Here is a 12,403-nt window from a genome sequence, read left to right on the forward strand (position 1 = left end):
CGTCTTAGAATTACTCATGATTGAATCCACGAATTAATCTCTAATCGCGGGTTTAACCAATACTTAAAATCCCTATTTTCTAAGTATTCGTGAATATTGCAGTAATCCCTATACAATGTCCAATCCCAATGGACAATCTACAATGAATTCATGACAGTCTTTAGTCAACACCTACTCCTAGAAGTACAATTGAATGTGGCATTTAGAATAAATCAATATTTAGGAAGTAACAGGAAAAATGAAACACAATAATAAACTAATTGTTCTATGATAGCATACTCTTCGATTATAGATAATTCCCTTTTATTTATTCACCACAACAATTACAGATTTATCTATTGTATAAATGTTTCGGGGAAATCAACTTAACAACTAAATGTGTTAACATTTCTCATGACAATGTTGTTATCATGTATATCATGTTTTCCTTTGGTCATCACTATTGTGAATGAATCATCGAAAAGATATCCATTTCACAACTAGATTTCCATCCTCAACATTTTCTTCGATGCAGTAGAATTTCCTCCTTCTATGCATTGACCTTCTATGATCTCAATAATCCTTAGTCGACTCGACTAAACTTTCAAAGAATATCTCTAGTGACAATTTGTTACTCAAAACAAATCCAAGGTCAAGTACGAAGTTTTCTAGTCCAGATGCACTCCTTGAATACTTCACTTGCATTAATGTGGTCTTACTTACATTGTCGAATCTACTACCATCTCCTACATGAAACTTGCATGCTACAACTCAACACTACAAGAAAAAGACCCTTTTACGACGCATAAACCACGACACTCATTGATTTATGTTACACAAAAGAGAGTGACATTAAAAAAGTGTCGTCTCTTCAAAAAATTGAAGGATTTACGTCACGCATTATTGCATTCCCTTAAATTAGTGTCTAATATTAAAAAAAAAACGGAAGGCACTTTATCTAAAATGTGCATCCTCTGTGGATGTTGCTTTATGATTTTTACCCAAAACGCGGGTTCTTAAAATTCTAAAATTTTTATCAATACCCTACTTCAAATCCCCCTTCATTCTCTTCTTCCCTTCTCTCTGCATACTCTAATCATGATACCATCTCTGCTATAAAACTCATATAATCGTTTTATAATTTTTTTTCTTAAAAACGCACGTCCATTCCTGATGATAACAAAATGGCGACCAAAAACTAGGGCTTTTATTTCCCCCATACATATAATCGTGATTTTCAGAGTTTCAAAAACACTTCCCTCACGTATGCTTTTCTTTTTCAATCTTACAACCATTTAGGGTTTTAGCATATAAGAACTCTATTCGACTCAACACACACCAGCTATTAAGGGAAGACATCATACAAGTCTCATGTGACACCTTCAATGGTGTCATCAAGTGGAAGGACATGGATGCGCTTTCCATACTTGACATCTGGACATTGGTGAACAGACGTAACATCACCAAGGCGAATCCTTAGGTTTGTCTTGATGACCTTGTTCATTCTGATTTTTGGCTCATCACATGTTTTCGTACCTCTATGGGTGAAATTTTGTTCTGATATGATGATTAGGTCAATATAAGGTCTCGAAGATGAAGGTTGTCTTCCCATTATAATTAATTGATTATCAACGACTCCTTTGTCTCATGTCGGTGATTTCCAGCTTTGGTCTTCACCCACATCTGGTACGTCGAATCCCACAACCATCGTCTTTAGTGCTAGCTGAAAAAGAAGATGAAAATGGCTTACAGATGGAGGAACTGCTTTCAAAAATCCATCTATCGGGAGAGTCAACAGGGTCAATTGGACGTTCAAAAGGTGATTTGATATCATCTTTCCACCAACAAATCTCTGTTACAGTTGTCACGGAGTTTGTGCGCTGGAATGAAGAAGCAATTTCCAGATGCACTTTGTTTTGAGCTCAAGTAAAACAAAAACAAATTTTATTTTATATATGAATCTTGGATACTTCACAAGATTCTTACATTCCCTTTACTCAATTGTCTGTGTACAGTTGGTAATCTTGCAACCAATGTGAAAATCGTCTTCACTTGGTTTCTAGACCAAGTTACAAATTGTATCTACTTCCCTTCCTCATATGCATATGCATATGCATATAATGTAATTATGTTTTTTGGTGCGGGTGAGTCTGTATACAACAGAAGGGCTTCAAAGAGCCAGAGATGGCCTCACAGAGGCTGCAGCTTTGAGGGAGAGGTTTGTGTTAGGCACCAATATTAGTAGAAGAGTGGCTGATGTAAGCCTTTTTCAATATTCGTATACACTATATATTATATTTCATATATATATATATATATATATATATATATATATATATATATATATATATATATATATAAGTATTTGAAAGGAAATGAGAGTCATGAATTATGATATAGGCAGAATTTGTTGTTGCTGCTGGTGAAAGCAGTTTTAGATCTTTCATGGTTGTTGTACAACGTTATCGAAGCATTGTGGATATCGTTCAACAAGTACGTTACTTCGGGTTTTCATTAATTTGTTTCTTATACTTATATATAGCATCATAATTTCATTTCTTCATATTACACCAAAAATCTACCCACTACCACTTATGATGTAATTGAAAGAAATGAAAGTAGTATAAAAGCCCATTGGTATTTCCTGCATTTAGCCCTTTATTATATATATATATATATATATATATATATATATATATATATATATATATATATATATATATATATATATATATATGAAGAGTGTGAATGGTTGTTTGATCGGAAAGTGTATGGTTTTTTTATTACTTTGCAAACTCAATTTCAAGGCTATTGTTGCATGTGGATGGTGCACATGTTGCATCATGTGAAGAAATGGCAACAACTATGTCCAATGCAGAGGGCGCTGCCTATAAAGGCCTCCAACAGTGCATCGATACAGTTATGGCCGAGGTTTGTTCTTGAAACCGAATTTCTATTATTTATATTTTCCATAAAAATATAAACTTTAAAAACTATTTTTAATCAAATATATGTGTGTGTAGTGTAGGTGGAACGTTTGATTTCAGCCAAACAAAAAGCAACCGATTATAAATCACCAGATGATGGAATTGTTCCTAATCATAGGCCTACAAATGCATGCATAAGGTTTTGCTTGACAGGGTCTTGTTGTTATTCAAGTACTCACATCTTTAAATTGGTGTAACTTTGAATGTTTGATTAATGTGCATTGATGTATTATTGTATGAAATATTCCTGTATGAAATCATTTTTAATTTTTTTCTCTAGATAAAATATCCATATTTATAATCTAATACTCTAATTCTCCCATTTCAATTACCCTTCATAGACTGAGCTACTAGCATATCATAAATCATAAATAATGCATAACTTAGTCTAATTTATTTGCACTGTGGTGCCTAAATGTTAATGTTTGATTTTATTGTGTGTAATATTTTTCTTATTATGTGATCCCACATCTGCAGGCTCTGACTGCTAAATATTGGAAAGTGTTGACTTATATGGACATCTCATTGTTTTTAGATTAGGTACTGATATTAAAGGTACCTTTTTTGTTCTTTTTCATATTTTTCTATTGAATTGTTTAATTTCTATTTAAATCTTGAGATTGCCAATATTCATTTCCACCATCTTTTTCTTTTCTTTTTCAGTTCAAGTAAACATTAATTAGTGGCCTTTCCAAATTAATAATCTGATGTATAATCAACATTCAAGTCAATAAATTTATCTATTTTTTTTACATTTTCAGATGTGGAAAGGCTTACGTTTTCAGTATCACCTCAGGATTTTGGAGTTGGAGAAGGTGGGTGGGCAGGGCTTTGCTTTAGTCCAAGTGAATGGTCAATGGTACATGTTTAATCAGTCAAAGCTATTTTCATAGTCCAATATTTTACTTGTTTATATAATGAGCTACATAGTATAGTAAAAAACATTAACTTTGTTACATTTAATGGTTGAATATTAAACTTGATAAATACTTTATATTTTAATGGAACCCGGAACACCACATGGATTAAATATCATATCTAAAGTGTGGTCCCACATTCTTTGAATGGAGAAAAGGGTAATTTTGTTTTTTACAACTAACATTCCATGTTTGATTCTTCTAATAATTATATTAGCATATTAATTTTTTTACTATTATTTGATCAGGTCACAAGAATTATCGGAGCAGGGGTTCATTAGTCTTAAGAATTATGAAAGGCAAGATGTAACTCTACTTAGTTGGAATTTGATGTTTATCATCTTTGTGTATATCTTTTTAGTTTTTATAGCATTACATTGCAAAAGGTGTCCTTTAATAGCAATGTAGTATTAGGTTATATAGTTAGGGAAAACCTCTTAATAACAATGTACAATTAGATCACCTTAATATCAATGTATTACAATTTTTTGACATGATGTTATTGGATGAAATTGATTGTTTTGGTATATATTTGTTTACATATTTTTGTATTATGCGTAAATGAGTATCATAAAGACGCGTCGTAAATGCATATCGAAAATGTTTACTGAAGTTTATAACACGCAAATGCGTGTCATCTTCATTTTTGACATGGGCTTCCTTGATACACATTGTATGTCATAAACACGCGCGTTATAAGGTTATGACACGCAAATGCATGTTGTCTTGCTTTATGACAGGGCGTTCCTTGATACGCATTGTGTGTCATAACTACGTGTCGTAAATGTGTGTCATAAATGTGCCTCGTACATGCGCGTTGTAAATAGACGACGCGCAAAAGCGTGTCATCTCTCGTTATGAAAGGGCCTTCCTTGACACGCATTGCGCGTCGTAAAAGATTGTTTTTCTAGTAGTGCAAAATGAATATCTATTTAGACTATGACTGAAAGCCATATCTAAACTTCATGTCACTATAACTCTTCTCATTCATGTTTTATACTATCTACAAGAAACCATTCCTTGGTATCTTTCAATACCTCAGAATATTCTTGACAGTTGTCTAGCGATTCAGTCATGTCAACTTTTGATCTAATCTCACGATGCTCAAAACATATGAAACATAAGAATAAGCATAAGTCATAGCATTTATAATCGACCCTATATCTGAAGCATATGGGACTCGACTTATCCTGTCATTTTCATGACTAGTATAAAGGACCTTTGAGATTCACTCAACTCCTCAACACATCTTTCTGTTGGGTGTGATCAGGTTCATATGAAGATGGCTCATCAACAGGACTCTTGGGTGAGTCAGAGACATGATCTGTTAGCGACCCACCACCTGAAGAACCTACACCTACAGGGGTGGTATTCTTAGCAGCTACACATGCCACTTGCGCTTTCCGATTATTCTCATGACGCAATGGGCCTACGCCCCCGTGGGCGCACAAAATCTGGAGATGGAGCCGCCAGCAAGGAGTGCGGCTCCCATTTGGTATGGACCGAAATTTCTATGACCTGAGTCACGGTGGACCCGCCAATAGATCCTTGCTAGTGGTAGTAAGGAGGAATCGCGATATCGGCGAGCAGGCGCAGGCGACCGCTGGCCAAATAGTGGCCATGAGAGCCGCGATGGAGCGTACGGGGAGGATGAAGCATGAGGTAGTCATGGACTACCAGATGCGTCAGGAAGCATTGGAATCTCAACTTCAGGACGCCGAGCGCCATCTAGCTAGACTTCATGGCGCCTCCACCTCAACATCAGCGCGACCAGATCCACCCTGCCGCGACTAGCACCTTTTTATGTGCTCCTGTTACGATTTCCCTCCCTATGTTGTACTTTATGTACTATCGACCTTATGTTTAAGTGATCACACTACTCATAGGGTCGTCATGCTGCTGGATTTTATATTTCCCCATATACTGTATGCCTTTTGGAAAATTTTCATGTATCAAAACAATTAGTATTAATGAAAATGCTTTATGTTTTTATCATGATGCTGTTAGCTGCTATGTGTTTTATTTCCTTGTTTTATGGCGAACACGATGCCCTGGGAAGAGCTTAAGGAAATGATGTTGGCATAATACTGTCATAGAGGTGAAATTCAGAAGATGGAACAAGAGTTGTGGAACCTCACGGTTCAAAACTCCGATATTGACGCATACATATCCAGGTTTAGTGAGCTATTTCTTATCATGTGTCCCGGAACGATCACCTCAGAAGGGAAAAAGATTGAGAGGCTTATCTGGGGATTGACTGCATCTATCTAAAGGAATGTCATTGTGGCAAACCTGGAGACGTTTGATAGTGCAAAAAGGCTGGCCAAGAAACTGTATGACCATGGCAACAAAAAGGGTGCCAAAACAGTAGAAGCGGAGGTTAAGAAAGAAGGTGAGAGCAAGAAAGGGAAAAATAACAAGCAAAAAGGAAAATAGAACTCCGAGTCGTCAAAGAAGCAACAAACTGTGACTATCCATGCTGCAACTCAATCTACCACCACAACACATGCTCCAGCCTCATCCACGCCAAATGCTCCAAAGCAGTATTCAGGAAATCTCCCCAAGTGTAACAAATGCAACTTCCACCATCATGGGGAATGCAGAGAGATGATTTTCACAAGGTGTAACCAGAAAGGCCATACAGCAAAGTATTGTAGGGCTCAGCTTCAACAAAACCAGATGCGAAACAACAACAACAACAATAACAACAACACCAATGTTGGGGCCAGTCATACCTGTTACGGATGTGGGAGAACCGAGCATTTCAGGCATAACTGCCCCAATGCAAACAATCAAGGGGCAGGAGCAGTAGGGAGAGTGTTGACTTTGGGATAGGGAAAAAGCAGTCCAGGACCCTACCGTTGTCACCGGTAAGTTCCTAATTAACAAATCGTACACATGCATCTTATTTGATAGTGGGGCGGAGAGAAGTTTCATTAGTAATAAATTCAAACACTTGTTAAATCAACAACCCCAGAAGGTCAGCGAAGCCTTCACGATGGAAATGGCTAATGGGAAAACTGAAACAACCAAAGATATATATATATATATATATATATATATATATATATATATATATATATATATATATATATATATATATATAGGATGCATGTTAACACTAAACAACCACTCTTACCAAATAAATTTGATGCCTGTAAATATTGGAGTTTTGATGTGATAATTGGCATGGATTGGTTAAGCCCCCGTCATGCTGATATTATGTGTCACGAGAAGGTCGTTCACCTTCGTCTTCCCAATCATGAAACCCTAATAATCTATGGAGATAAACCCGGTGCAAGCCTTTGCCTTATCTCGTGTATCAAGGCACAAAAGTGTATTCATAAGAAGAATTACGCATTCCTTGCTCATGTGGTGGATAAAACCAAAAAGGAAGTGAACATTCAAAACATTCCGGTGGCGGATGTGTTTCCAGAAGAACTTCTGGGAATACCCCTAGAAAGACAAGTCGAATTCCGAATCGACCTAGTGCCTAGAGCCACTTCGATCGCTAAATCACCCTATAGATTGGCTCCTGCTGAAATGCAAGAATTATCAAGCCAACTGAGTGAACTCCTGGATAAAGGATTCATAAGACCAAGTTTCTCTCCATAGGGAGCTCTAGTTCTTTTCGTTAAAAAGAAAGATGGATCCTTTAGGATATGCATTGAATATAGGGAACTGAATAAGCTCACCATCAAAAACCGATATCCACTTCCCCGAATTGATGATCTGTTTGACCAGCTTCAAGGGGCTAGTTACTTTTCAAAGATAGATCTAAGATCCGGCTATCATCAACTCAAAGTCCGAGATGAGGACATTCCTAAGACTGCTTTCCAAACTCGCTATGGTCATTACGAATTTGTCGTGATGCCCTTCGGTTTAACAAATTCCCCCGCTGCATTTATGGACCTCATGAATCGATTCTGCCGCCCATTCCTTGACAATTTCATGATCGTTTTCGTTGATGATATTCTCGTATACTCTCGAAGCAAGGAAGAGCATAACCAACACCTCCGACAAATCTTAGAGACCCTACGGACTAAAAAGTTGTATGCGAAACTCTCCAAGTGTAAGTTCTGGCTCCCCAGTGTAAATTTCTTGGGTCATGTTGTCAGCAAGGAAGGAATTCATGTAGATCCCTCCAAGGTCAAAGCCATTGAAGGCTGGGTAATTCCGACAACACCAACATAAATTTGCCAGTTCTTGGGTCTTGCAGGCTACTACCGAAGGTTCATTCAGAACTTCTCCAAGATAGCCAAACCTCTCACCACATTGACCCAGAAAGGCGTACCTTTCAACTAGACTGAGAAGTAAGAGATCACCTTCTAAACCTTGAAGCAAGCCCTCTGTAGTGCACTAGTGTTATCCTTACCGGAGGGAACTGAGGACTTCGTAGTCTATTGTGATGCTTCGAATCAAGGCTTAGGTTGTGTCCTTATGCAACGCTGGAAGGTAATTGCGTATGCGTCCAGGCAACTAAAAACTCATGAAGTAAGTTACACCACTCATGATCTCGATCTGGGAGCTGTGGTCTTCGCCTTGAAAATTTGGAGGCACTATCTTTATGGTACCAAGTGCACCATTTTCACCGATCATAAAAGCCTTCATCACATTTTAAATCAAAAGGAACTAAACATGAGGCAACAGAGATGGGTCGAGCTGCTATATGATTATGAGTGTGAGATAAAATATCACCTAGGCAAAGCTAACGTGGTAGCCGATGCCCTGAGCCGAAATGAGTATTCAAGTCGTCGCGTGAAGACTCTATCCATCACCATTCAATCTCACCTAACCTCACAAATCAAGGAAGTCCAATTGGACGCATTGAAACCGGAGAATATCGTTAGCGAATCACTGTGGGGAATGGATAAGGGGTTTAAAATTAAAGAGGACGGAACTCACTACTTCATGAACAGAATCTGGGTTCCTAAGATTAGGGGATTCAGAGAAGTAATCATGCATGAAGCCCACAAGACTCGATACTCTATTCATCCTGGGTCAGATAAGATGTATATGGATATCAAACAACATTATTGGTGGCCAAATATGAAGGCAGAGATAGATACTTACGTGGGCAAGTGCCTTACTTACACCAAAGTGAAAGTGGAATACCAAAAGCCCTCATGATTATTGCAAAATCCAGCGACACCCGAGTGGAAATGGGAAAGGATTGCTATGGACTTCATGACCAAATTACCAAAGACAACAGACAGATTGGATGCTATCTGGGTAATCGTTGATAAGTTAACAAAATCCGCTCATTTCTTACTAATAAAAGAATCCTATAAGATGGAAAAGCTGACCCGAATCTACATCAAGGAGATCGTGAGACTTCATGGAGTGCCAGTGTCTATTATCTTGGATCGAGATAGTAAGTTCACTTCAAGATTTTGGCAATCTCTTCAAAAGGCAATGGGAACACAGTTGGATATGAGCACTGCCTACCACCCACAGACGGATGGTCAGAGTGAGCGCACCATCCAGACACTCGATAATATGCTCCGAGCTTGAGTGATTGACTTCGGCAAGTCATGGAATGCCCACTTGCCTTTGATCGAATTCTATTATAATAACAGTTATCATACGAGCATCAAGGTTGCTCCCTTCGAGGCTCTCTAAGGTCGTAAATGCAGATCGCCTCTATGTTGGGCCGAGGTGGGTGACACTCAACTAGCAAAAGGGCAATCGACAGCTAGTGCTCTCACAGGACCACAAATTATCCGTGAAACGACCGAAAAAGATAATCCAAATCAAATCTCGACTTCAAGCATCGCGAGACCGACAGAAGAGTTATGCTGACAAGCGGAGAAAACCATTAGAATTTCAAGTCGGAGATCGAGTGTTATTAAAGGTCTCTCCCTGGAAAGGAACAATCCGCTTTGGGAAACAGGTAAAACTGAACCCGCGACACATTGGACCGTTCGAGATTCTTGCTCGTACTGGCCCAGTGGCTTACAAGCTGCAACTACCTGCCGACCTTAGCAACGTACACCCCGTGTTCCACATCTCAAATCTGAAAAAGTGTCTATCAGATGAAACTCTTGTCATTCCTCTAGAAGAGATTGAGATCAACGAGAATCTCTTGTTCGTCGAAGAACCAGTCGAGATATTGGATAAGGAAGTAAAGCGTACAAAGCAAAACCACATTCCGATTGTGATGGTTCGATGGAACGACAAGCATGGACCGGAATTCACATGGGAACACGAAGACTAAATGAAGCAAAAGTACCCTCACTTATTCACTCCATCATAATCCTAGTTTTCAAAAGAGTTTTGGGACGAAATTCCCTCTAACGGGGGGATGGTGTCACAACTGGCATTTTTGTCAGGAAACCCTATGATCATGTAAACATCATCTATGATAATACTTGTAACTCTAACTTGATACCATGCACTATGTTCATTCTATGACAACAAACTAAATCGAAATTCACAAGTGAAGTTCAAAACTCTATACAAAACACTTCAAGTAGTCAACTAAGGATTGGAAACCCTAAGAATCTCGGTTTAAGTCCATTATGGACTAGGATTTACTTATTGGGCCTAATGGACTAATAAGCTTCCAATTTGACTATTTTGGGCTTAGGACCCTTAAATGGGCTCTAATTGAACCCATATTCATAAAACCTAACATTTTGGGCCATGATGGGTCTAAAATGAATTGGTTTACCCTTAATAGGCCTTATTGGGCCATAACTGATCTTGGTTAACCCTAATGGACCATAAAACCCATTCTTATATGTAATTTGGGCCGTGAATTACCCTAAAGGCCCAATGGGCCGAAAAGTAATTATTGGGCCTCATAATTTCGAACCAAGGCTAGAAATGGGCTAAGCTAATCTACCTCCTTTCTTTTTAGCCCATTCTCGGCCAACATAAAAAAAAGAGAAAGAAAGAAAATGGATAATTAATCTTAACCAAGCCACCTCATTTTTGTTTAAAGGATAACTAGGTATTTGTTCAACATACAACTAGACAAAATCTCATGTTTCCATGCACTCTTCCTATCTCTTCTTCTTATCCTCTCAGCCGAGAGCTAACACACATACACACACTCTTTCAAATCCTTTCCAAACACTCTCAAGATCATCCTCCTTCCTCCAAGAATCTCAAAATTTTGCTTGTGTTTCAAGGATCTCCATCAAGTATTTTCAATCTTTGATAAGTTGTTATCAAACACAAACACCTCTTATCATTTTAACATTAAGAACTCCTTCTAACATAGCTTTATTCCATGATCACACTCTTGGAAACTTCTTAAGCTCGAAATCTACTCAAGAAGGCTTGATAGGGACGAACACAGAATCACTTCTTCTTCAAAACCGAGGACAACAAGCAAAGGTGAGTTCATACCCCCTTGTTTTTGGTTTTTACATGTTTTCGAGGGAGAATACAAGTATTTATGTGTAGACCTATACATTTATGCATGCTATGTGTGATTTTTCTTAGCTTTGTTGTGTTTGTGTGCTAAACTCGATGGATCTATAAAACCCTAACAAAAATAAGTGATTCATAAACAAAAATACTCTAGACATCATACTAAAAAGTTAAAAGTGTTATAAATGCCTAAGTTGAAAAAAAAACAAAACAAAATCTTGTGTAAGCATTATTTTTGGCAAATAAACAAAAGTTTGGGGTCAAGAGTGACACATACAGTTTTATAGGGGCTAAAAGGGTATTTTAGATTAAAAATGAGCTTTTATAACAACTATAATTTCCTAAGGGTAAAAAGTGTAAAATTTGGCATTTTGGGCCTTATTGTGGGCCTCACGGCTTATTGGGCCCAAAATTGCAAAATATCAATCTTTGGGGATTAAAATGTTATTTAATCAAAACTTGAGCCAAAAATGAAGATAAACAAAATTAGGGGCTGAAAATGACACTTATCCCGAGATTTGGACCAAAAATGTAAATTTTATAGAAATTGGGCCGAAAATGTCATTTTATGCAACTAAGGGGCTGAAAATGTAATTTTCTGCAAAAATGGGCCAAAAATGTCAAAATATGAATTTTTGGACCAAATCATTTGAAGCGAAAATACAAATTTTTATAAATTGGGGACTAAAATGTTATTTTTAATTAAAATAGGCCAAAAATGACATTTTATGTAAAAATAAGCCTCAAAATGTTAATTTAGTTCTTAAGGGACCTAAAGTGTAATTTTATTAAAAACAAGTTCAAATAATAAAATTTTGACGTATCAAGCTAGAAATAACATTATAACAGTATATTAGATTTTTCATAACATTATGAATAAATCTTTTCGACTAAATGAACCATAGTATAATAAACAAACAAAATAAAATAAGGGTACGAATATTGGGCCTAATACTTACTATGCATGCTTATTGGGCCTTTGTGATACGTTTGCATGAATAATGGGCCCAATATATTCATTTCATGTTTATTGGGTCTTAGCGACCCAATTACATGCTTAATGGGCCTAAATTATCATTTACAAGTTTATTGGGCCTTAGTGGCCCATTTACATGATAATTGGGCCTGAACTATTCATTA

Source organism: Lactuca serriola, chromosome 9 (genome assembly GCF_051521515.1).
Source record: "Lactuca serriola cultivar US96UC23 chromosome 9, Lser_US96UC23_V15, whole genome shotgun sequence".
Taxonomy (NCBI): Eukaryota; Viridiplantae; Streptophyta; class Magnoliopsida; order Asterales; family Asteraceae; genus Lactuca; species Lactuca serriola.